A 25,903-nucleotide genomic window follows, 5' to 3' on the forward strand; every position below is an offset into this window, starting at 1 on the left:
GTGGAATTGAACGGCACTTTAAATGAGACCCAATAAGTAGATGCTTCATGTTTTAACACTTTGCTGAAACCCACCAGCAAAGATATGGTTCTGACAGAATGTGCTAAATTGGGGACCCTTCGGACATTTCATCACAGAAACTAAGCAGCTGCGGACCGAACATCATCCTTCAGATAATCGTTATAATAAAAGGTGTCATTATATCATTCTTGACTGACTGCATTTGCCATGGATGTTCAATGTAGTCCACTGGCGTGCATTTATTCTCCATGTACATGACCCTCAAGAACCTATTCTTACCCTGTACACTGATCCCTCCCTGCTGAAAGAAAAAGTTTACAGATAGAAACATGTGGCAAGGTTCCATGCAGATGGACCATCCCTTGTATTTTATTGCTTATGCTAACTGTAAGTAAATGTTTCATTTTCCTCGCGTTTTTAATTGCAACATGTTAGGCATTTTTAATTGCAATATGTTAGGCAGACATTAGCACTCATCCCAAACAACCTATCCAAATATACTGCAGGAACAACCGCAATTATATATATATATATATATACTTCAAATCGTCAAAGATTCACGAAGCTCAATGTAATCCATTGAAAATAGAAATTACCTAAACCTATACGCTCATATTATGCGATCACAGGAAATGAAAACGCAGACCAAGCGGACAAACAGACAAGAAAAACATGTGCATTTACTACCGACTAACAAATAGCAAACAGGGATATAAATCCTGAAAAACTAACACAAGAAAAGTTCAAACGACTACACACTTCCCCAACAACATGACCACACTAAATAATAAATGCACAAGTCTCTGAAGTAAATCTTTCAGGCAATTTACGTAAAATACCACCCCTGTAGACTATAGGTGGGCATGAAAAAAATCAACTATCGCCATTCCACTTGGTTCTGTCTAATATGCAAATATTATAAAAACAACATATATTCTACACATGCGTACTTTACATACACTCTTCTTACAACATAAAAGACAACACATCAAGACATTTCAGGCAAAACACCAAAACACATATACACACACACTCTTATCCCCTTACAGCCACGCACAAATATACTGTTAAAAAAAGAAAAGCAAAGCCAGATTTATGTAAGGCAGGAAAATACATTTATACGGGGGAACCATACAGGGTATTGAGCCAAAATGTTGTTGAGAGAACATTTGGTGATAGTAGTCAACTCAGTTATCGGTACATAGGAACAGTCCAAGGTGAAGGTCAGCTACCATCAATAAGGCGTACGTACCCCGTTGGAATCGATAGCGGCCTGACATCTCCCATGGAAGAGACGAGTCTGCGAATCACAACCTGGGGAATAGTAGCCCACTCGGCCTGCAACGCAAAGGCCAACTGATGCAACGTCTGGGGCTGTGGTTGACGTCGGCGTAGCCGTCTTTCCAATTCATCCCACAGGTGCTCTATCAGGTTCAAATCCGGGGATCTGGAGGAACAGGGGAGGACATCAACGTTGCTGTTGTGTAGACAGGCTCTTGTGATCCGTGCTGCATGCGGTCGAGGGTTGTCCTGCTGGAATACACCGTTGCAATTGGGAGGACGTGTTGCAGGAGAATTTCGTTGATGTATCGTTGAGCCGTAAAATTGCACTTGATATGGACCAAACCTGTCCTGCCATGATAAGCGATAGCCGTCCACATCATAATACTACCCCCACCATACCTGTCCGCTTCCTGTACGCAGTTTCCAGCGTAACTTTCTCCCCGACGTCTGTAGACCTGTGTTCTTCCATTCCCTCGGCGGAGGAGAAATCTTGATTAGTCGCTGAACCAGACATCTCTCCATCGCAGTTGAAGTCATACCCTGTGTTGAGGACACCAATGCAGTCGTTGTTGACGATGTGGTCGACTCAATATGATGCGTCGAACAAGACGTCTTGCTTTTAGACCAGCTGCTCTTAAACGGTTTCGGACTGTCTGTTTGAAGATTCTGCACAGTCCCGGTATTTAAGATGCGGTTGGGGTGGCTGTGTTCGTCCTTTCACGGACGTGGCTCAGTCGGATGTAGCGATCTGTTAATCTTGGCATGTTGTTGAGTGAGTGAGTGAGTGAGTTGGGTTTATCGCCGCTTTTAACAGTATTCTAGTTATATCGAGGCGTGTCAGCTTAAGGTGGGAGGAAAGGCCGAAGTGATGCAGGGCTCAGACGTACGGTGACCACTTCGGTGAAACCATTTTAAAAATTGTCATTCACTCAAAATCTTTAGCCCCTCTATATACCACCAATTCACTCCAGATATTCACAAAGAAATATGTTTTCTTTCAGAAAATGATGAAAAAGATCCACTAAACCACTCCCTCATAGAACACTGCCAACATTTAATACCAAAAGCCAGCCACCCTCTGGCCTCACCAAGTGCCTTATTTAAACGACTTCCTTTACACTTCCTCGCCCCCCCCCCCACACACACACACACTTGGTGATATGCTTGATGAGTAGGAGTTGAGGTTCATAACGCAACTGAGTTGTACCGTGTCCTGCGAATTTCTGTCGTCTTTTTCCAAATGGCTAATACCATCGTCTGAGCTGACCCCCTATCTCTACAAACTTGTGTGTCAATGGCTAAAGTGTATCACCTACATGCGTTAATAGTATGCTGATATAGGACAGTGATAGGCCTAGTAATGTAACCTCTCAGGATAATAAAACTAATACATAGTTAAGTAACTTGGCCTGATGCCACAAAAAAATGGGTACAAAATCACCGGACATTTTGGGTAAAATTCGCTTGGTCTACAAAATCACCACATTTAAATAAAATTAAACAGTAGGCGTGCCATGATGATGATAAAAGTTACAGTTCAAGACAGAGTCTCAATGTTTAAATATGACCAAAAAGCGATGACATGTCGGTGAAATGGACCTCATTACACACGTGAGACTTAGCTTTAGATTTATGTGTATATTTAGACGCTTCGTGAATACTTACTTGTTTTGACTTTCCTGGGGCAATATTAAAAAAACTGAAGTGCTTCAGTCAAAACAAAGTTGTTAAAGTAATACGGTCCCTGCCCTGCTTCGAGATGACGCCTACTTATGCTTTGGTGATGGTATCATACCTTTATACGTAACTACATGTACCGATCTTCCCGAATTGAAAAAAGGAGTATTCGCTTTCAATGATAATGTAGTAAGGATGTGTGCTCTACTTAATACTAAGTCCGTCTGTTGTGGCTAACGTTAGTCATGAAGGGTTTACATCTTCACATCCTCAAAAATGAGTTTGCTGTTCACGCAGTCATCATTCGGTCATAAATACCTCATGCACAATGATAATGTGGAGTGGCAGGCAGGTCCCTGAATTACCAATCCCCAATTACTATCCACTCAAACATGTCAACACATTTTCTTTATCTGTCAGGACTTTATGTCACAGTCGTCGCTGCATTGTTTCGTAATCTGACAGGAATGTATAGCACAGTCCTTGTTAACAGTCTATGGTTCAGATAGCTGTTTAAAACTGTTCCATTTCAACACACGCGATAATGACAACTACCAGAACATGTCGGTCAAGGTGGAAATATAGATATGCTTTATCAGTCTAGTCTATGACATTAAAGGTATATTTAAAGTCACATAGTAGCATGCGGCATCATTTCATCTCAACAGTCTGCACCCTTTGTGATCAGCCTCCCCTACATTGATGTAGTTTTCAAGAGAAGTCAAACCATTCAGAACACAATAACAGCCACAGGGAAACCGCCATCCCGACACAAACTAGAACCATGCAATTGTGGACAAACTTACATTGGAGAAACATCTAGGCCCCACAAAACCCGAATTAAAGAACATCAAAGCTCAGTCTCCAAAGATGACACTAAATCAGCTCTATCAGACCACATCCGTGACAACCCAAGCCACAGCATTCAGTTGGATAAAGTGAAAGCCCTCACCACCAACCTCAAAGACTTCAAAATCAGAAAACTTCAAGAAGCCATCAACATCAAATGACTCCAACCGTGTTTCAACCGTGACCAAGGCTATTACATACCCCCAGCGTACCATCAACTCATCAAAGACCCTACAGCTAATCAACCATAATCTTGGTGTTTATATTACTGGCTTCATCCTTTTGTTTATGTTACCGACTTCGTCGATAATTGTCTTTACTACCCTTTTGTGTACATAACAGGCTTATCCACTCCAGTATAACTACATCTGATAACTACTCTACTGTATAAACATTGCCTCCTACCTGTATATATACTTGTCAACCATACTCTGTATATTACTTGCTTGAAAACGGTTTTAGAACCTACGCCGTCACTCTTAATTGTAATAAAGAAGTTACTCCAACTTCTAAATACCTATCAAAGAATTGTCTCTGTGTTCTAGTTCTAGTTCTCCGTGTGGAAACGTGCATAGCCATTGTATAATTGTCATTATATAATTCTTGGCTGACATAATTCAGTAGGTTCAATGTGTGAAGCCCATCATTGATGTGAACAGACGTGACATATGTAAAATACAAGATAAATACTTGAAGGCATTTCAATCATTCTATGTTTACATGATCTTCAAGAACCTAATACTATCGTGTGTACTACTACTTACATAGAGGTTATCACGCGAGTGTGTTTGGGGATGGTAAATATCCTGCATTAGGAATAAACATTGTATTTAGTGAGCCTTGGCGAGCTAAATACATAGTGTTTATTCCTAATACAGGATATTTACCATCCCCAAACACACAAGCGTGATAAGCTCTTTATCATATAATGTCATTCTTTAATTCTGTGCTTGAAAATAGCTCTCCCTCTTTCACAAACATTACCGAAACATTGCGAGTTTTCCTGGAATGCGCGCATTGATATTTATTACGTCAAATGGTAAGTGATGTGTCAGTCGGACTGTGACAGTAGCAAATATAGCTCCTACTAAAATCTGTTTCTTATACAGTGGCGAAGCAACATATACGCAAAACAACAATTGTTTTTACTTGCATTTCGCGGCAATCCATCGGTCTGTCCGCTAGAGTAACTGCCCTTTGTCAAAGGGAAGCTACTCTAACCCTAGTCTTTGAGACGTCACGGCCACGTTCAGACGTTGTTGACAGTCGGTCTGTCCTGTCATAACGTCAAGTACAGTCAGATGTACACAGAGCGACAAAACGAAACAAGGTAACAATTCAAACATATTTCGGCCAAATCCAACTATTTCAATTTGTGGAAAAGGTTTCAAGCCGCAGAGGTCGACAAGCACAGCTATGGCTACTGATCCCGCTTGGCTGGGCCTAGTGCCCTCGCAAAATTGTTTCGAAATTTATATCTCCAAAGTTGCCAAAAGTTATAAAATGCCTTAGCTACATCACAGTTAGACACTAATTTTCAGTATATTAGACTGTTCTTTTGATAATGATAGCAATTATCCCTTTAGTTTATCCAGATTCCCGATGGTTAATTCTGACTCGATCGCCGAATGACAAGGGCGACGCCATGTTGTTTGTAAACACTGAAAGTAGTCCCTACTTGACCTTTGATATTTGCATCTCTATCCGCATACGGCCCCAACGGATATCGTTTTTAACCGTTGGCTTTATCCTGCCGAGAAACCTACCCATTATATGATAAAACTACTTATCTGTGGCGATCCTTCCCTACCGAAAGTAAAGGTTTACAGATAATACCCATCAGAACAAGGAGACGGCAACTACTGATGCTTGAGTGAACGTATAATACAATGACACGTGACTATATGAAGCCATCTCATGAAGGAAGGAACAGGAACTTACAATAACACTACAGTGTATACGTGTATACTGTATAATACTTAATACAAACTTAGTGTCATGAGGATCACCTTTATCCATAAGTGTTTACATCTTCACGATCCCAAAACACAACATTGAGTTTCATGGAGCCATCATGTGTTTCAGATTGATGGGTCCCTGTGTGTTTCAGGTTAGATTAGAGACTCGGTACCCCACGCAAGAAAACAAAGGGTAACAAGCCTTGTGCACAATGTTAACGACCCAGAGAGGTATAATATAGAAACATTCCTTAAGGACCCAAGGACACTCCTTATGTTCTAATACTGCATACCTATTCCCCCAAAAGGTCGCTGGCATATGATTGGACTGTTGCGGCGTGTGGCAATGAACAACAAACACACCAACATAAGCTTGAATGCTTCCTAGAGAACCTGACCAGCTTGGCATACCAGCTTGGCATTCTCAAATATGTATTGTATTTTATAAGCAAAATGTATGTATCGATATTCTACCCTTGCCAAAGGCTGCAAATGTCTACAATAAACATGTGAACATGATGTTTAATCTGACTGGTATTTATATCACAGTTTTTGTTGCATAGTTTTGTTATCTGCCAGGAATGTATAGCCCAGTCATTATGACCATTCCATGGATCATGGTGATCTTAAAACCTGTTTCATACAGATTCTTGGACTAAAATATGCGATCGCGACGTTCCATCAATCTCACAAAGTATGCTAAAACGTTCCTACTTATTAATTAAGCATGGTCAAACGAAATTGTGACACCTACCAGAGCATATCTGTCAAGTGGAGATATGAGCATATCTGTCAAGTGGAGATATGCTTTATCAGTCTAGTCAATGACATTGAAATATCTATACATAGGCATATAGCATCATACGGTCTCATTTCTGCTCAATAAACTACATGATGGGCGTTCGACAGCTCCCTGCTCTGTTCTTATTTTTATTTTATTTTTCATTGGCATCAGCACAGCGTCCGAACATCGTGTTCATTGTGGCTGATGACTTAGGTGAGTGTAGATAGTAAAGGTAATCAAAAAGTGATATAAGTGAAATACCTACTGAAACAGTATGCCACTCTAAATGCATCTCATTTCTAAGCAGAATATTTAATTATTCTATAAAACCGAGTATTCATAGGAGAGTGTGTGTTTATACAGGCTGGAATGATGTTGGTTTCCGGAATCCCGACATGAAGACCCCAAACATCGACAAATTGGCCACAGAAGGAGTCATCTTCGAAAATGCATGTCCAGCCTCTGTGCAGCCCGTAAATTGGTTATATTGTTCCATTCTCATTTTAATGAGGCATAAGAAAAGACATTGATTATAACTTCAGTTGCAATTCAACAAAATATAAATAATCAAATAAGTTACAGCAGACATTCATTCCATGCACATGGAGACGAACATGTTTTCAAGATTTAATAAAACAAATACCAATAGATAAAACAATATTGAACAGGTTTTAGGTGGAGCTGTACTGTCGAAATGCCTTTGTAATTGCATTACAATATTACACAAATATCAGTACACTCATTGTTTCAGATCCCGTACCTCCTTTATGAGTGGAATGTTTCCATTCCATGTAGGCATGCAGGTAATTATGTCGATCAATTCATAAATATTAGGACGTACAAAAACGCATTGAGCAATATATTCCTGAACAGTTTATTTAGGGATATTCTCCCGCTTCTTGAAGGAGAAACCCTTCACAATGTTCAATTGACCATGTTTTCGAATAAACACACAAGATATATAGTCAGAGTTCACCTGTGAAGTTCTGGGTTAGAATAGGCCATCAGAAACACATTCTTGCCGTAAGAGGCGACTTTGTTTGTCGTAAGAGGCGACTAATGGGATCGGATTGTCATGCTAGCTTAAATGTTTGTTAAAGCCACAAGTGCGTATGACTTGTTTACATGTACTTCTGATCCTTAATCATTCACGTTCCTGATGAAACTGATCTCATGTAATGTCAACTGTGAGCATGCAGGAATTTCTCACAAAGACAAATTCATATTTAGCATAAGACAGTGTTCCATGCCCAAGCAGTGTGTGTGCCCCTCAACTATACCTTACTTGTGTCAGTTCACAAGTCAGTATCTGGTAGGACCACCATCAGCAGTGACAAAATACTGACAACGGCGCATACTTGACAACATATGATGTTTGAGGAAGATTTATGTGAAGTCATTTCAGTTCTGGACCATCACAGCTGAACCAATGTTGATAGGTTTGGAAACAGGCGTAAATTTTCTTCCCACACATGCTCAATGGGCGATAGCTCTCGTGTGCAAACGAAGTTAAGGGCGTGCATTGTCATGATGTATAATGATGTGACGGCCATGGGTCTGAAGGATGATCATTAGAGGGGTCCAGTGGTGTGCAGTGATGCTTTCCATCCCATAATACTCCCGCCACCGAAATGCACTACGTTGAACACGCCATTCGGCGTCGATAAACACGCTGACGATCTTCACTGCTGTCAAAATGTAACCTGGACAAATCCTTAAAGAGGACCACTAGTCCTGTAACTTGAATCTTAGAGTGAGTGAGTGAGTGAGTGACTTTGGATTTACACCGCTTTTAGCAATATTCCAGCAATATCACGGCGGGGGACACCAGAAATGGGCTTCACACATTGTACCCATGTCGGGATTCGGCGTGACGAGCGAACGCTTTAACCACTAGGCTACCCGTCCGCCCCTGAATCTTAGATGTTGTCTTGACCATGACAGGCGTACAGTTCAGTGACGTTGCATCAAACGTAAACGTCGTTATGCTCTCATCGTCAATTCCTCACAGTACTTGCACTTAGATAAGCCAGGGATGATGTGGGCAGATAAAGTTGACCTTGATGACCTTGCCAACGTGAGATTACCCGAGATGTCGAGATGGTGGTAGGTCCCTGGTGTTCCAAGACTGGATGATCGGCGTTACGATGAACACAAAAATGTCTAGCAACAACGTTTAATGCAATTACAGTTTCAAACATTCCAATTGCATGCAACCGCGTATTTTAGGATAGGTGTGGCATGACCTTTACAGACTGTGTACTGTGAATGTGTGACGAAATTCCTACTCGAGGGATTAGTCCATGCAATGTCCCGAGATGCACGTGCATTTTTCAGGGTCATCATGGGTTATTTTGACAAAGTGTTTGTACATGATTATGAGAAAAAACACACCTTTCAAGCTTTCAAGCTTTTATGGTGCACGGGAATTGTGTTGTGTATGTAAGTGGCAGTATGTAGCTGAACACTTATCATATGCACTACAATTTCAGATGGCACCTGGGTTATTGCAAGTGGGAGTGCACACCGACGTACCGAGGCTTCGATACTTTCTTTGGTTATTATAATGGAACTGAAGACTACTTCAATCACACTGTTGGTGCGTATTATTCTGGTTGTAAGGTTTCTAGAAAGCTTCTTTTAAAGGTCGCTTCGTGAATTTACGTTTTTTATATACATTCTTTGCAGATGTATTTTGATCTATTTTTATTAATATTCCAACAGGGGGGTACTTAGACTACAGGGACAATCAGCGACCGGCAAGAAACTATTCTGGAGAATATTCTGCTGTATGAATGCAAGGGCAATTTGCCGTTTAGTGTAGCTGACAATCTTTATATCAATCACGATTATATTTTTAAAATACTTACGTTTTGTAACAAATCTAAAGTCTTTTTTGGTTTGATCATTGTGTACATTCCTATTGTCCTTTCAGTTCACATTCGCACAGAGAGCCGTAGACATCATCCATCCACATAATGTATCACAGCCTCTGTTTATGTATCTCCCTTATCAGAATGTACATGCTCCTATGGAGGTAATTGAAATCACAGTATTGAAAATGAGTATACGTTTAGATTCTCCGCCTACAGTTGAGTCTGTATTATGTCCAGTTTTAACATTAACGGCAGTTTTATTATTTCCGAAAGACGTTGCTATTAAGAGTGTCATGGCATATACATAGTCACGAATGGATCAATTCATTACCATTTCGGCGGCACGGCGGCCCAGTCTTATTTTTCTTGGTCTTGTCAGCACTTTACCAGTGCTCGTTGGTTTCACTAAAAAGACCTACTTCACTTCCAATATCAAACTGACACACCGTGATATAAATGGAATACTGTTGAAAGCGGCAAAGTATGATTATGCTAATATGATAATAGTTGTGTCACTATGCTCTAGATGCTCTATTTATTCACAATGCAATGTATGTGTTTAGTTTGTCAATGTATGTACCTCAACAATGGACACCACAGGTGCCCAAGAAGTACGAGGACATGTATCCGAACGTGATTAACAAAGGGCGAAGAAAGTTCAGTGGTATGCACATTAATGTCCGTATTTCCTATATATTCATTCATGCAATTGTCTCACTCTTATTCTCAAACCTCATGTTGTGTTTCTCAGAAAGAAAATTATTATAGTGCCAAGTAATATTGGATTATTGTGGAGCTGAGTTACATAAGGGGAATACCATATCTGAAATAATTTTCAAAGCACTGACCCACTACTTTCATTACCTGCAGGAATGGTGTCTGCCCTGGATGAGGCGGTTGGAAATTTTACTCGGACCCTGAAGGATCGGGGTTTGTTTGGAAATACTCTGATTCTATTTACCACAGACGTAAGTAGTTGCAGTTGCAGTATCGGAGCACCTTTAGAATACAGTGCCACAACTTCTCGTGAGGACGTTTTCTGCCGTAGGTCACATGTCGCAAAGACAAGCAAACAGTTTTTGTGAGAATCCGTCGGACGTGAACCCGCGACCTTCGGATTGTTAGCCCGACAGCTAACCGACCGAGCTACGTCCACACTGTGAAAATAAGTGCAAATTTACCTAGTCATGCCTATGACGTTACGGAACTGAACAAAAAGGGTCGAATAGGTGACGGACACTTACGAAGGTTACGGGTAGGCACGGTGTCTCGCGATCGTGACTTAAGTCTACGGACATTTACGAATGATCTCGATGTCATTTGGCACACTCGTCCCATTCCGTAATCTACAGGTCCGTGGTCAGGAATGAGCCAATATGGCGCGAATTAAAAACGGCTCCAGGCGTTAGACGTCAGACATCGAACTTGCGAGTACGCATGAATGACATAATAATTCGTCGGTCGGATTTTGTGACAGAAAAGTGGGGTAGGGAACACTGTAAGAATGATGTGGATAATAGTAAGGAACGAGGGAGGCATGAGCATGGCTGGTGACGACGCAACGGTGAGTTCGCTTTTGAATCAGTACTTAAAAATTCTAGCCGGTGAAAGTGGCTTGTGTGAATGTTCAAGGACAGTTTCCAGTAGCCAAAATATTCGACACAAAACCATTTCATCCTTTATACTCAACGGTTTTGTGTGAAGAATATTAGGAGCCGCTATAGAATTTATAACATCCACTAAAAGGGTACCTAACCCTAATGATTGTAAAGGGGATCCAAGGGCTAAGGACAGAGTTCGAGTAATCTAATAGCCAATAAACGGGTATCTAACCCTAATGATCGTAGGTGTGATTGATCGTAGAGGGGATCCAAGGGCTAAGGATAGAGTTTTGGATAACCTACCCTAACACTGGCGACGTTTGGTTGTGTCCAGCGCCAAAATAATATCCCTAATAAACTGCATTCTTTTGCATAATAATGAAAATAAATGAACCGAAAAAATAATATATGTATATTAACCATTTTAGCCATTTGAATCAGGAGAAAAACGTAAACTAGCGCTTGCTCTAAAATGCGCCGCCGCGGGCTATATTTTGTAAACAAATATTCAAAACTCTCAACACCCCTGGGCGTATTCAATGACATTGCGTGTAGAGATGATAGATCACCTGGGGGGAGCTTATGCACACGCGATGACCCCTGACGTCACAGGGCATTGTTTCGCTGGTGTGACTGGCAACAAAATACTACAAATTACGTAATACGGTGACGTGTTTGAAAGGTTTGTGGTACTGTATTTTAAAGGTTGGCCGCAGTATCAACATCATTATTTTACAGAATGATTCACGTATCCTGTACTTGGTGGATTTTTTTTGTAATCAGACTATAGTTCTCGCAATCTTTAACAATAAATATGGCTTGCTTAACACCAATGACAGTTTGACTTTATGACACTTTACAATACACGGCAGCCAAATAAGATCTTTTCTTTCTTGTGATGTATGAAAGAAACGGCATTGTGCAAAGCTAAAAAATGAAACACACACAGCCACCAAGGCAGTTCCATGTTATACAATAGGAACATAACACCTTTCCCGCTGAAAATTTGTAAGTAAAAAATACATTGAACTTTCCCATTATTTCAGTTTATGAAAGATGAAATATATGTTATTGGTTCAGCTGGATACTCATGTTTCATAACACTGATAATCATGTCATTCTCCCGTTTAATAAACCGTTGATTTTACAGAATGGGGGCTATATAGAAAAGTATGGCAACAACTGGCCTTTGAGAGGAGGAAAGTACACCATCTGGGAGTGGGGAACGAGGGGGACATCCTTCATGTATGGTGCTGGCCTCAAGAAGACAAGAACGACATACGATGGGTAACACCAGTGGATACAATCAAACCACATTCAGTGATCCTATTTTAGAAAAGTTTATCAATGATGATCCAAAAGAAAAAAATAAATGATTTAGAAAGTTAATATAGGACTATGGACACATCCTGATTGAAACTCGAATTCAGGAAAACAGCTTATGAAAATTATCAGTGTTCATGCTTCCATAACCATGTTCACATCGCCACATATGTGTAATATCACTATGGCAATGTTATGACTGGTAGTGTATCAAAAATGCACCTTTGATGACATTCTTGTTATACCACTCATTGATTATGTAGTACATAAACTAAAACTATTTGAAATGTTGTAGTCAATTTTTGGATTAAAACATGTGGTTTATTGTAAATGTGAATCGCTTCTACCTCAAACAGGATGATCCACGCCGTCGACTGGAAACCGACTTTAGTGTCTGCTGCTGGGGGAACTCCAGGTAAGGAGATTCTCTTTCATGTTTCCAAATATTTTGTCGCAATTGCAATCACGAAAGATTACTTTCTAACTTCAAAGAATCAGTGAGGCAATTTTGAATGTGTCGTTCGTTCGATAAACTATTGCTAAAATCATCGGCAAGGTACTACGAAATGTTTTTTACCATCTTACATTGTATATGGGTAATAGAAACTTTCATTGATGAAATGAGTCACTGGGATTCTATTCGAAACGGGCTCCCTTCATCAAGGACAGAGTTCATCTACAACATTGATGACTTTCCAGTTCCAGTCGAAGGCCATGCTGGAATAAGGTGTGTTACCAGTATCATTTGTCATTGCGATTTGATTATGTGCTATGCTTAATATAGGACCTGTAATTAAAGCAATCAAGTAAGGAGTTTATGTAACTGTGTCTCCTTTTTGTGTCTCAGACTAGGAGATTACAAGCTGATCCTCGGGTTCCCAGGAGGTCCTGATGGCTGGCACAAACCCATGAACGGAACCAAGGATGACAAATATGAAGAGACAGTTTACACCACAGGAGATGAACCAGTCCATCTCTTCAACATTCGAGGTACGCAATTATTTGGTTGGTTGGATGGTTGGTTGGTTGGTTGTTTAACGCCGCACTCAGCAATATTTCGGCTATATGACGGCGGTCTGTAAATAATCGAGTCTGGACCAGACAATCCAGTGATTGACATCATGAGCATCGATCCACTCAATTGTAATCGATGACATGCATGAAACAAGTCAGCAAGTCTGACCACCCGATCTCGTTTTGTCAACAGTTGACTTGACTTTGCGTTTGTTTGTGACCTGTGGGGCGGGATACATTCACGTTTTCGAGAACACCTGGTATCGTCACTTTTTGACAGTGTTACTTCCACGTATACTCGTGACGTGGTTTGAATCGTACTCTCTGATGACTATGGTCAGGGTATGGAGCTTGACAGCAGATACTTCCAAATAGTCCTTCACTGTTAGAACCCACTTCAATCTTTAGAAAATATAGATATGCATTAGAAACCAGCTTGTTCACATGTGACACTCTAATTCCAATCATAAATATAGTTCAGGCAGAGGAAGTGTTCATATAAGTTTGAGAGTGAATGGGTAGAGTCATCTTCCGCACATTAAAGAAATCTTCAAGTTTCATTTTTTTCATGTTTCCACCGTGCACTGCGAGGAAGTAGGCTGGTTCGGGTACCACTTGTAAATTGTGTTTTCACAATAAATCACCATATACCTTGTCCAAGTTCCTTTGGCAAGTGGTATACATCTCAATTAAATAATTGTGGTAACAATTCTCAGACAACCCTGCTTAGATGTTTTTTGTAGAATGCGTAAACGATTTCTGAGTTATGGTCTTACTAAGGAATGATTCGTAACAATTCCCAAACTATCAAAAGGCATCAGTTTACCACTAGACCTATTTGTACGCCAAGTTTGGTGAAGAAATATTGTACGGTTTTCAAGATCTGTGCCACGTATGGTGATTTTCAGTCCAAGTCAAATTCATTTCCAGGGAATTTATTTTAAAAAAATCCCAAAGTATCAAAAGCCACTATGTGCCATATTGGTTAATATATCTCTCATGTTTTTTTGGTTCTGCTCCGGAAACGAACGTGACGGACGGATGGACGGATTCCATTTGTAAACAACCTGGGAAAATACATTGCCGGGAAAAAGGAATAACAAATATACATTTGTAATTGGATATTTAAGGAACATTTGTATCATCAATTGTATTTGAAAAAAAGCATTATAGGAATAGGATGAACAATATTGTAAAAGATTGCTCGATTATTGATTGTTTTCCTTCAAGGAACAGCAGTTTTCTTGATGTAAGACAGAATGGAACTTAAGAGACTGTCCAACGGACATGCTTCAGTTATATAAACTCATTGCCTCCATTCTAACCACACTGAACATGGTATTCCGTGTTTGTTTGCTGGCATGAGTACTACCATCCAACATTTGTGCACATGTCACTGTACCTAGGATAGTAGTCTGAAGAAATATTTGTTAACATAATTAAAACAGATGTATTACCTCCAAATTTCCAGAACAATAGTGTCTTTGTTACATCAGTCACCTAAAAACACTCAGGCTACACAGACCAAAGAGAGACGAAATGAGTGTGTGTCTACATTTAATCAAAATCCTCAAAATGATATCCAATAGTAGAGTAATTAACACTCGAAAACAACCTTAAAATAAACTAAAACTCATTTCGTAATGAGGTGCTTCATGAAGCCTGGTAAGTAAAAACATGGAATCGTGTGTACTAATAACAAAAGACAAGACTTTGTGTTTGAGGCACAATTGTAATTCATGTAAAAGAAACTGTCGGATATGTTGCATTATATATGGTCCGATTGTAGTGAAAAGCGGAACATGGTCTGTTGAAATAGCTTGTGAAATGGGGTAAAGTCATAGGCCAGAGTCCAATTACCCAATGAGAGTGAATGACCTTTACAAGTTTATAAGTAAGTTCACACTGACAACAATGTGATGTGTAACCCAGACCCAGCATCACGTAACCTTGAATCCATATCGACAAAGGGGTTCAAGTGTAGTTTCAACTCTGCGTCGAAAAATGACACATCAGTCATACCCGCGATTAATATCAATACTGGACGTGATTTCCAAAATAGTGCACATGACCACAAACCCACGAAGAGACTGACTGTATCCACAAGGGCAAGGCTATACATTTTCTCCTTTCCTGAATGAATCTATGTAAAGTACATGTACCTATATCTATGCATAAACACCAACCAACCAATCAACCTATTATTGACGTCACCGAGAAGGATACTGTCAGATGCTTATGTTTATCGCACATGGTATGGTATATCGATAATACCCAGTGTTCTTTGTATGCATCAAGAAATGGAACACATCTCACGAAGGGTGTTTTTAACATATTGCACACAAGTACATAAAGTGGTCCCAAAGTTATTCAAGTTTTCAACATAGTTTACTTGACTTCCGTCAGTGTGTATCCACCAGTTGAGTGTTCCCAACAAAAACATGAACAAAAGCCAATACACATTCAAAACCGTAAAGATCCATCTTATAATGAGCACACATTTTGTGCACCAATAGAACAGTCATAAATAAGGTTATAGGATAATATCAATACCTAACGAGACAGAAAAGTAATAAGTTATCGCTTGGTACAGGTGGACTACGAATGACAGCATGTGGTAGCAAATTGTGTGACTGAAATTGGCGAAACATTGACTGAAAGTAAAACTTAAGACAGAGGGTGTTACATGTATGTCAATGATCTAGTTGTGAAATTTAAAAGAATTTAGTTCAAATTCAAAAGAATTTGGTGTTGACGTATTGACACATATCAGCTCCTACCCATCACGTTAATGTCCTCATGTCAATTTATTTGGAAAAACAGGTGTTGTGATATTACAACATCTGTGTTATAATTTAGGTATCAATCCTCAACAGAATACAGATTTAGAACTTAGATCGCAAATGCAAGTGGACACAGAATGACATGTGATACAAAATAATCAGAAGTCAGACATGGAATATTACCTGTACCAATCTAAACCAACTGAAATCTAAATGACTGTAGTGTTGACATAATAAATCACGTTACCTTCTTTCCATCACATCATTGTCCACACATCCCATACGATCATATCTATCAACCTGATAAGAAAACGAAGGCCACCTGATAAAACTTGACAAGGACGTCTGAGGTGTAATCACTTTTGTATGACCGTGGAAATGGAGAAGTTCGTCCTTGTGTTCCTCTCGGTCCTCGTGTCTTGTGCAGCAACACAACGCCCAAATATTGTCTTCATAGTTGCAGATGATTTAGGTGAGCCGTTTTCTTCATGGAGAGAGTGCCTACGCTCTTCTATTCGTTCTAATTGGGACGTGAAATGATCAGTTTATCATGCAAGGTCAAATTATATGTCTATGCATCAGATTTTTAAATGCATCAGCCGATAGAATATATGTGATGACGAGAATCGTTATTCCTGACAGTGTTATGTATTTGTCTCAAACTCCTAACACACCCAGCTGTATCACGTGTCACGTTTACTTACAACAAGGGTGGTACGATGTTGGTTTCCGAAACCCAAACATGAAGACTCCTAACATTGACAAACTGGCTACAGAGGGAATCATCTTCGAGAGCGCCTATGTCCAGCCTTATTGCAGCCCGTAAATATCATTTGCTTTTTTACATCACCCAAGCTTGTAAGTTTTGCAATCGTATCCCAACAACTTCTTCCCAATTATCATCAAACCCATCAAAAGTTGGTGTACGAATGTAAGATATCTATTGTCATAATGTATTTGTAGACTGATCAGCCTTTGATTTTGAATCTTGAAAATTATGAGTACTATATAAGAAGGATTTTCGAGATGAGATTGATAAAGATATGTGCACTACTGACGGTTGTTAATACGTGCACTGGTAATTGCCATCTCGTCCTCGTCAATATGTTAATGAAACATACTTTTTATGCAAATTGTGTGTGTAATGGGTGCTGCAAGTAGGACAGGACATGCTTTCCATTATCACTGATTTTCACTAATCCACTATCGATAATCGACACTCGCTTTTCTCTGGCTTTGATCATGACGTTTAACACTTACAGGTCTCGCACGGCCTTCATGAGTGGAATGTTTCCATTCAAAGTGGGCATGCAGGTAAGTAAAACAAACAGATTCCCATTCCCTGTCCAAACAAATTGAAGTTAGACATAACATAATTAAATTTACGATGATGGAACAAATATGGTTTTGTGAATCAGTTTTTAACTGTTACCAATGAGATTCGGTTGGAGGTCAGCGCCCCATGATCCAAGAGTGTAATTAATACAGTGAATACTGTTGTCTAGTTTGATGTCATAGGGTGCGATATATTAATTTCACATTGTAGCACGAAGTTCTCATCGATGATCAGGCCGCATGTGTGCCTCTCAACTACACCTTCCTGCCACAAGAGTTGAAGAAATTCGGCTATGCTACCCATATGGTCGGCAAGTATGTTTAGCATTAGAACACAGCTGCCTCTGCTGAGTGTGATATTGCCCATTTGTTTATGTTGATGTACCAATGAAAGTTTTTGATACAATGCGTCTTGTCTGACGTAATCAGTGTTTACTATATATAAGAACAAGGAAGAATAGAATCTCGGATACATAACAAGTAAGTGACACAAATGTATATGAATGCATTCTGTGTTCGCAAGGAATTGTGTTTGTCTGTTACTTGTTTAACGCCGCACTCTTCAATAGTCTAGCTATATGACGGCGGTCTGTAAATAATCGAATCTGGGCCAGACATTCCACTGGTTAACATCATGAGCATTGATCATGGGATACAATGACATGCATCAATCAATTCAGCGAGTCTGACCACCCGATCCCGTTAGTCGCCTCTTACCACAAGTAGTCGACTTTTAGGACAAGAATGGGTTGTTGAAGATCTATTATAACCACGGATCTTCACGGGAATGCGGGGAATTGAAATAATTCTTTAAAATGATTGATAAGAGTGATTGATAAATGAGTTCACACTATCACCATATACGAAACAGTCTCATATTACACTATGCTACACAACGCAACACCCTCCCATCGTTTTCAAGATGGCACCTGGGTTTCTGCAAATGGGAGTGTACACCGACGTACAGAGGGTTTGATACGTTCTTCGGCTACTACAGTGCACAGGAGGACTACTTCAATCATAGCAAGGGCAAGTATTCATCAACCAAAACAACGCTCTGTAAGAAACTTCCACTGAACCAGGCAAATAAACCACTACTTTCAAATAATTTCTAATGGGGTCCTTTTTCATAGTAGGCCCAGAGTTCATCACCTGGGATCTGAATCAAACAACCTAATACTATTCTTAACATTGATCTAAATAAACGCGAAAAAACCCTTTACGAATCAACATCAAATTTGATCACTAGAAAATGAAACAAACTTATGCATGTACAGACAGGGAAGTAATCATCTATCAAGTGAAACCATTCAAACTGTTTGGTTGAAGGTAATCGTTTCATGTGTGACTTAGTTCCATCTAGAACACTGTCTTCCTGAGGTGATGGGATATGCAATATGGAATCTTATAGAAAACATGCTGGCTGTCTGAAATAATTCTGACGAGCGCAAATAACTTAAAATTATCGACCTGAATTAACAGTACTTGCAACAGAGTACTCACATCTTTGTAAAAAAGCACATGGATTGACATCCCAAATTAGAACTACATTCCTTGCTTTTAACTACTATGCTAATGTTCCACCACCAAGTGGTTGTTTAAAAAAACAACAGATCTGAAAGATACTTTACTATAAGTGCCCTGCATATTTCTTTAAACTGTAAACACATGGCTGAGTATTACTAAATGCTTGAATATAATACATTTTGTGAGTGTGAGTTTATTCGAAATCTGTTGATGTATGACTAGGGCGCAACATCAAATCTACATGTGACTCATCTTTTACCTACTTATAATAGTACTGATGACGTTGATAATTCATAAACGTGTGCCTACCTGCCTGCATTAACTACAAAACAGATACCGGGGTCTGATGCATAGACATTTTGTGGCTATCTGTGTTCGTTGATGTATTTTACAGGTGCCTATTTAGACTACCGAGATAACAAACTTCCTGCTTGGGATTACAAGGAAGAGTATTCAGCTGTGAGTAATGTCCACTGAAATCACCTCTAAAATTTAAATACTAGTATATCGATATTGGACGATGGTGTCAATAAAGATGACCATGTTCCAGATTCCAGCAAGGCAATGATACTGGCTGCAGACTTGGAGTTTTGTGAATCTGAAATGTACAAAGTTTTGTTCTTCTACCGCTTCAGATAGTCACAGGAAAAAAACAAGGTCAGAAACATCCCTAGGCCAAAACATATTCTTGTCGGAAGAGGTGAGACTAAATGGATCCGTGGTCTGACTTGGGTCATTGTGTGTCATCGTATGTTGATGGAATGGGACCCTGATTGTATCGACCACTAATTACCCTGGCCCCGATCCCTATCATGATAAAACCCCTGTAACAGGCCGAAACATCCCCTTGACCAGCTCTTCTCTTTGGAAGGTTCAGCCCAGGCCAGATCTCTGGGTTCCAACCTTGGCCAGTTATATCTCATCCTAGCCCAGTTCTTATCCACCGTGGTCAAACATCTTCAAACATGTTTTGACATGTTCTTTGAGACAAAGTTTCCCACCTTGTGGATTTATTCTGGAAAACCATATTTGTCATATTCTCTTTTGGAAGCTTCATATTCATCTTAAAATATTTTAGATATATATCCATTATGGAACAGTTTCTAGTTCTATTACTGTGGAATATGAAGATGTTTATGTTCATTAATGACTGGCAAATGTCTAGCTTCTATGATGCTAATGATCCTAAAACTTTCTATCTGTATTCATTTCTCTGTACTATTCAAAAATGGCTTTATTGACATGCACATGGCAAAATGACGTAATTCTAGTAAAGGAGGAACTTAAATATATGAAATTGTTGTATGACGAAGGATTACTCGCTGTTATTAATCCCTCTGTTTAGGTAATGAAATAATGAGATTTTCAACAAATCAAATGCAAAACAATAACACCTGTTTTTATGCTGAGTTACCTCCTTGAGTCCAACTGAAATTCAAGTGTTTTTCTTGTCAAAATAGATATATTGAAGATGTCACTGAAAGTTGCTCCATCAAAAACATGATAATTGCACTGAAACATGGTTTAACATTTATAATGCAATTATCTGAAGTGTTAAATGCGGATTCAGGATATTGTTATATCACAATGTATGGCATATCATAATTTGTCAGATATGATATCTGTCATCTCGATATAAAAATCTATAGGTTAAGGTTCTGAATGGGGTCCATCAGTTAATTTGCAACATGAAAATGAAATGTTGTTGATAACTTTAAGTCACTCTGACGGAAAATGATTGTGAAATGGCTAAAATATTTTAATATGGGGAGTGGGGCTAGGATATTCCGAGGGAAGGAATATCCTTGTACACCAGAATATTTCTGACTGAACGTAACTCAACAACTGAAATCGTATAATAACATATACGCAATATTAACATTATATTTCATTCTTTGTTCTTCCACTATCATTTTAATTATTTTTTGTACTGTGAGCGTACTGTCAAACCAGGTATTATAAAAGATCAGCGTTACAACAGTGATGCTGTACAAAATATGTGACGCTGAGTAAGTGTTTGGGGATTTCCTGAGCAGAATTGGTCACTGAGTTTGGCATAGTTATGAAATGCATCAATCCGTGAGTGATACTGTGGTGGGTTCCAACCAATTGCCAGCGGACATTTGTACATATGTATAAAACAAGTCGCTTGGCTACATTTAGCTACACATGTTTCCCTTCTGAAAGAACTTTTACAGAATTTAGAACGAAAGGAGTTAGTAGTCAATGAGTGAGTGTTACAACTTGCACCAACAAATGAAACAGATACGCTTTCTATTTTAACAAATGGTCGTCTACAACATTTAAATTAAATTGCACAATGACGAAAAGCGATTAAAAGCATAATAGTAATTGAGTGAGTTAGTGAGTATGGTTTTCTGCCAATTTTAGCAATTTTCCAGCAACATCACGCGGTGGACACCAACATTTGGCTTCACGCAATGTACCCATGTGGGATATGCAACTCGCGCCCTTAGAGTGACGAGCGAACACTTAAAGCACTCGGCTACCCTACAACACCCAAAATATGATACAAAACATTAGCAATATAATGCTCAGCATTTCCGGACTTTGTAGAGGAGGAGCATGGAGTACACTGTATCTGATATACTCTTCTTGTCTCTCTGTTTCAGTACACATTCGCCCAGAAAGCTATTGACATCATCCACCAACACAACGTCTCGCAGCCTCTGTTTATGTACCTGCCCTATCAGAATGTACACGCTCCAATTGAGGTAAAGCACCATTTACTAGTTACAAGACAAAAACGTGCATCTTCCGTCACATCTTCCGAAAAATGGAATAATTCTTATCTTTTCAAGAAGATGGGCCTAATCCTAGTTTAAACAAGATCTATGCGACTTCTGAGAGGAATGCAAACAGATTTGGCCATAAAGATAAACAGACCTAGGGGTGCAGTAGTAGCCAAAATGAATTGAGAAAGTCTAGACAGTACAATATGCTTAGCAAATGCTTTTAGTTTTCTTGAAAGTGTGCCTTGATGAGTCAACTAGTTGAAATGTTTATCAGTCGCACAAAATAATTGCAAATTCACGAGACATTTGATACTCATGATGATTCATATTCTTATTTGCCAATCTTTTAAATTCAGGTTCCCGAAAAGTACTTCAACATGTATCCTAATGTGATAAACAAAGGTCGCAGAACATACTCAGGTACTCAATTTCTGGTCAAGCTGTAATTACACACTTTCCTCTACGCGTGCCCTGTTCCACCTCCGTGAAGTGGATAGATAGATTCGATAGCCTGTCTCCATCATGCCAAATGATATGGTCCTTAAAATATGGTACTTGCTTGTTGTTATCCTGGCTCTTGATAGGCATTAAATGGATAAAGCAAGGGCTTGTCGCCAAGGAGTAAGTATAATGTGCCTGTGTTGGGGCATTGCTGAAATGCGAATAGATGTTATGATAACAAAATGCTTGATTACAGAATTGAATGCTGATATCATCTATTTTAAGGAATGGTGTCTGCCCTCGACGAAGCAGTTGGAAACGTTACACAGGCACTTAAAGAGAAGGGGTTGTTTGAAAACACACTCATTCTGTTCACAGCTGATGTAAGAAAGGTCGTCTTCTCGATGAAAGTTGTCGTTAATGAGTACATAGTCAATCAACGTTAATCATACAAATACTCGAACGGCTGTGTCATTGATTGTGCAGAATAAGCTGATTTCAGAGATCAATTGCACTTCATTATACCTTGGAATGGTAATAGGTGTATAATAGCAATTTTGTGTCACTCCAGAATGGCGGTCCTATAGCAAGTTATGCAAGCAACTGGCCTCTGAGAGGAGGGAAGCACACAATCTGGGAGGGGGGCACGAGAGGGACATCCTTCATGTATGGCACCGGGCTAAAGAAAACCAAGACAACTTATAATGGGTTCGTAGACATCTGTGAGAAGAATGGTATTATTTTAAAGGAGATTAATCCTCCTCTGAACTAACGCTGTTGGTTTACAGAGATCAGACAGTACAGAATATCTCAAACCCACATTTAATCGCAGACCCATGTTATTACAGAATGATGCATGCCGTAGACTGGAAACCAACCTTGGTGTCAGCAGCTGGTGGAACTCCTGGTAATAATTGTGATTGTTTGTTGTTTAACGCCGCACTCGGCAATACTCCAGCTATATGACGGTGGTCTGTAAATAATCGAGTCTGGACCAGAAAATCCAGTGATTAATATCATGAGCATCGATCCACTCAATTGGGATTGATGACATGTATCAACCAAGTCTGACCACCCGATCCCGTTAGTCGCCTCTTACGACAAGCATATTCGCCTTTTACGGCGGTCGGGTAGCCTACTTGTCACGTCACGTCGAAGACCCGGGTTCGAATCCAACATGGGTACAATGTGTGAAGCCCATTTCTGGTGTCCCCCGCCGTCATATTGCCGGCATATTGCTAAAAGCAGCGTAGAAAACATACTCACTCACTCACTCTTCGAGTGTGAACCTGGCATGTTCCAACAAAGATTATTTCATTCCCTTAAGCAATGTAACCAGCGTCTCGTACAACATTACATTCATGACTAAACTGCCCGCACATTTTCAGGCAATATAAATAACATTATGTATATTTCCTTTTCGGAAAAGTTTATTATATATCTTTTGCCCTGACGAATAGATGAGAAAATGTAAACTCTGGCAATGCGATGAACTTAATTTGAAAGGACAAAACATATGGTCTATTTTCATTCAGACCAGATTATGTTGCTTTTCGACGAAATTTCGTTTTTGTGATTTTAATCCACCAATATTGTAGAGACGTCAATCGACGGTATTAGCCACTGGGAATCTATCAGGAATGGCCTTCCGTCGTCAAGGACCGAGTTCATATACAATCTGGACGACTTTGAACCTGCAACGGAAGGGCATGCTGGAATAAGGTATTAGATTTCAAAGCATCCATCATTTGCAGGGTATGTACATTGGCGGATACAGCTTTTTTTAAAAGGGGGGGTGCACAATAAAGATCTATTTATTGTCTTTGGTGGTAATTTATACAGAAATAAAGACTTTTTTCGAAATAAAAAAAAAGGGGATGGGGGTGGGGGGTGCGCACCCCCACATCCCCCCTCTGTATCCGTCCATGATGTATCAACACAAGGGACGAACAGTTAGAGAAGTACTTATGCACATACTATGCTAATAGGTATCTGAGACTTCCAAAGCTGGACTAAATTTAACCTTTGGAATTCATTTCGGAGTGGTGTCTTATATACGTTTATTCTTAACAATACATACTATGAACAAAAAGTGTGCAGTTGATTACATGTGAACCTGTGTGGTATTGTCTGTTCGCAGGGTTGGAGACTGGAAGCTGATATTGGGCTACCCAGGAGGACCTGATGGCTGGCACGAGCCTATGAACAAGACAGAGGATGATTTTTATGATGAAACGATATATATTAAAGGCGACCGTCCAGTGCAGCTGTTCAATATACATTGTAGGTGCAGAAAATAATAATACCTATACATTTACACAAATTATTTTTTCAAACCATTATTAAAATTTTAGGCACGATTCACCTTGCTCAATATAGAAAGACATAAGAAATATATTTTTTAAAAGTCGTCATCATATACATACATGACAATCTGTCATGTAATGAATATTCTGATCTCATCCTACAGCGGATCCCACTGAGCGTTACAACTATGCACCAAAGAAGCCGGACATTGTTGACCAACTAAGATCCCGGATGGATGACTACCGGAAGCAGATGGTCCCCGCCCTTTTCCCTCCTCCTGATCCTGCATCTAACCCAAGAAATTTTGGAAACGCCTGGAGTCCCGGATGGTGTTGATCTTCGATTCATTTGTAGCAAATTATATTTAACAATATGTTGGTTGACCTTCAATTGAATAGAGTAAGCTGTAACAAAATGTTGATTGAAGTTCACTTGGCTCAAATAATATGTAACGATGTTTAAATATATATATATATATATATATATATATATATATATATATATATATATATATAGCCTTCAAAATGGCTGAGACAACCAGACACAGCAAACTTCTAATCGTCACAGGCCCACGCCCTATCGAATACTACACTCAATCAAAACACTAACCAATCAAAATAATATAGTATGGAAACCCTCATATAATGCGATCAAGTGAAACGAAAATTTTGGCCGTTTTCCCTAAAACTTGTGGTCATTTTCATCAAATTGTCTGGGACCATTTATACATACGGCCATTTTCCCTAAAAGATCCTGGGTGAACACACGACTCCCGCATCTTGACTTCAAGAGGTTTATGTCGGATGTTTGAGAGGAACTGGTTACCAGTCAGCTCTCATTGGCTTAGCGACAGTGTCTACCCTTGTCGGAGATGGATCCTGACACCATTTTTGCGTCCTCTCCAAGGAACACAGACACACTACAACAGGTTTAAATATTACTTCGTTCAGTTAACTACGAGCACTAAGCAAAAGAGTGCCTTCCCCTGGTGAGGTGGAGGTCTGTCTCAAACATAAAAATGAAATGAAAGAGTAACTGTACGCATCTCTGCTGAAAAGTATTAATAGGGCAACATTCCGTGTAATTCCTACTTAATGGTCGTAAATTAAAATATATTAAAGTAGAAAATCAGTTAAAAAAATATGTTTGTGCAAAACAAGATGTTTTTTAATATATATTCATTTGTAATAAATAATTGATATTTATTTTCACCTATCTGTTATGTATGAAAAATGTGAAGCATAATTTATCATCCAAAACTGGCTCTCACAGGAGATATCGCTTGGATGAGATCAAGCGATATCTACACTGTAGATATCGCTGCAATGAAATTACATCACAATGCTTTGCAGACCATTGTGACATCA

The 25,903-nt window shown here is 39.4% G+C and overlaps 1 pseudogene; it reads left to right on the forward strand.

The window, feature by feature from the left end:
• Positions 1 to 6,683: 6,683 nt before the first annotated feature.
• On the forward strand, positions 6,684 to 24,985 carry LOC139473177 (arylsulfatase B-like; annotated as a pseudogene).
• Positions 24,986 to 25,903: the final 918 nt, after the last annotated feature.

Source organism: Haliotis cracherodii, unplaced genomic scaffold, assembly GCF_022045235.1.
Source record: "Haliotis cracherodii isolate W230 unplaced genomic scaffold, xgHalCrac1.p SCAF_27, whole genome shotgun sequence".
NCBI classification, from domain to species: domain Eukaryota; kingdom Metazoa; phylum Mollusca; class Gastropoda; order Lepetellida; family Haliotidae; genus Haliotis; species Haliotis cracherodii.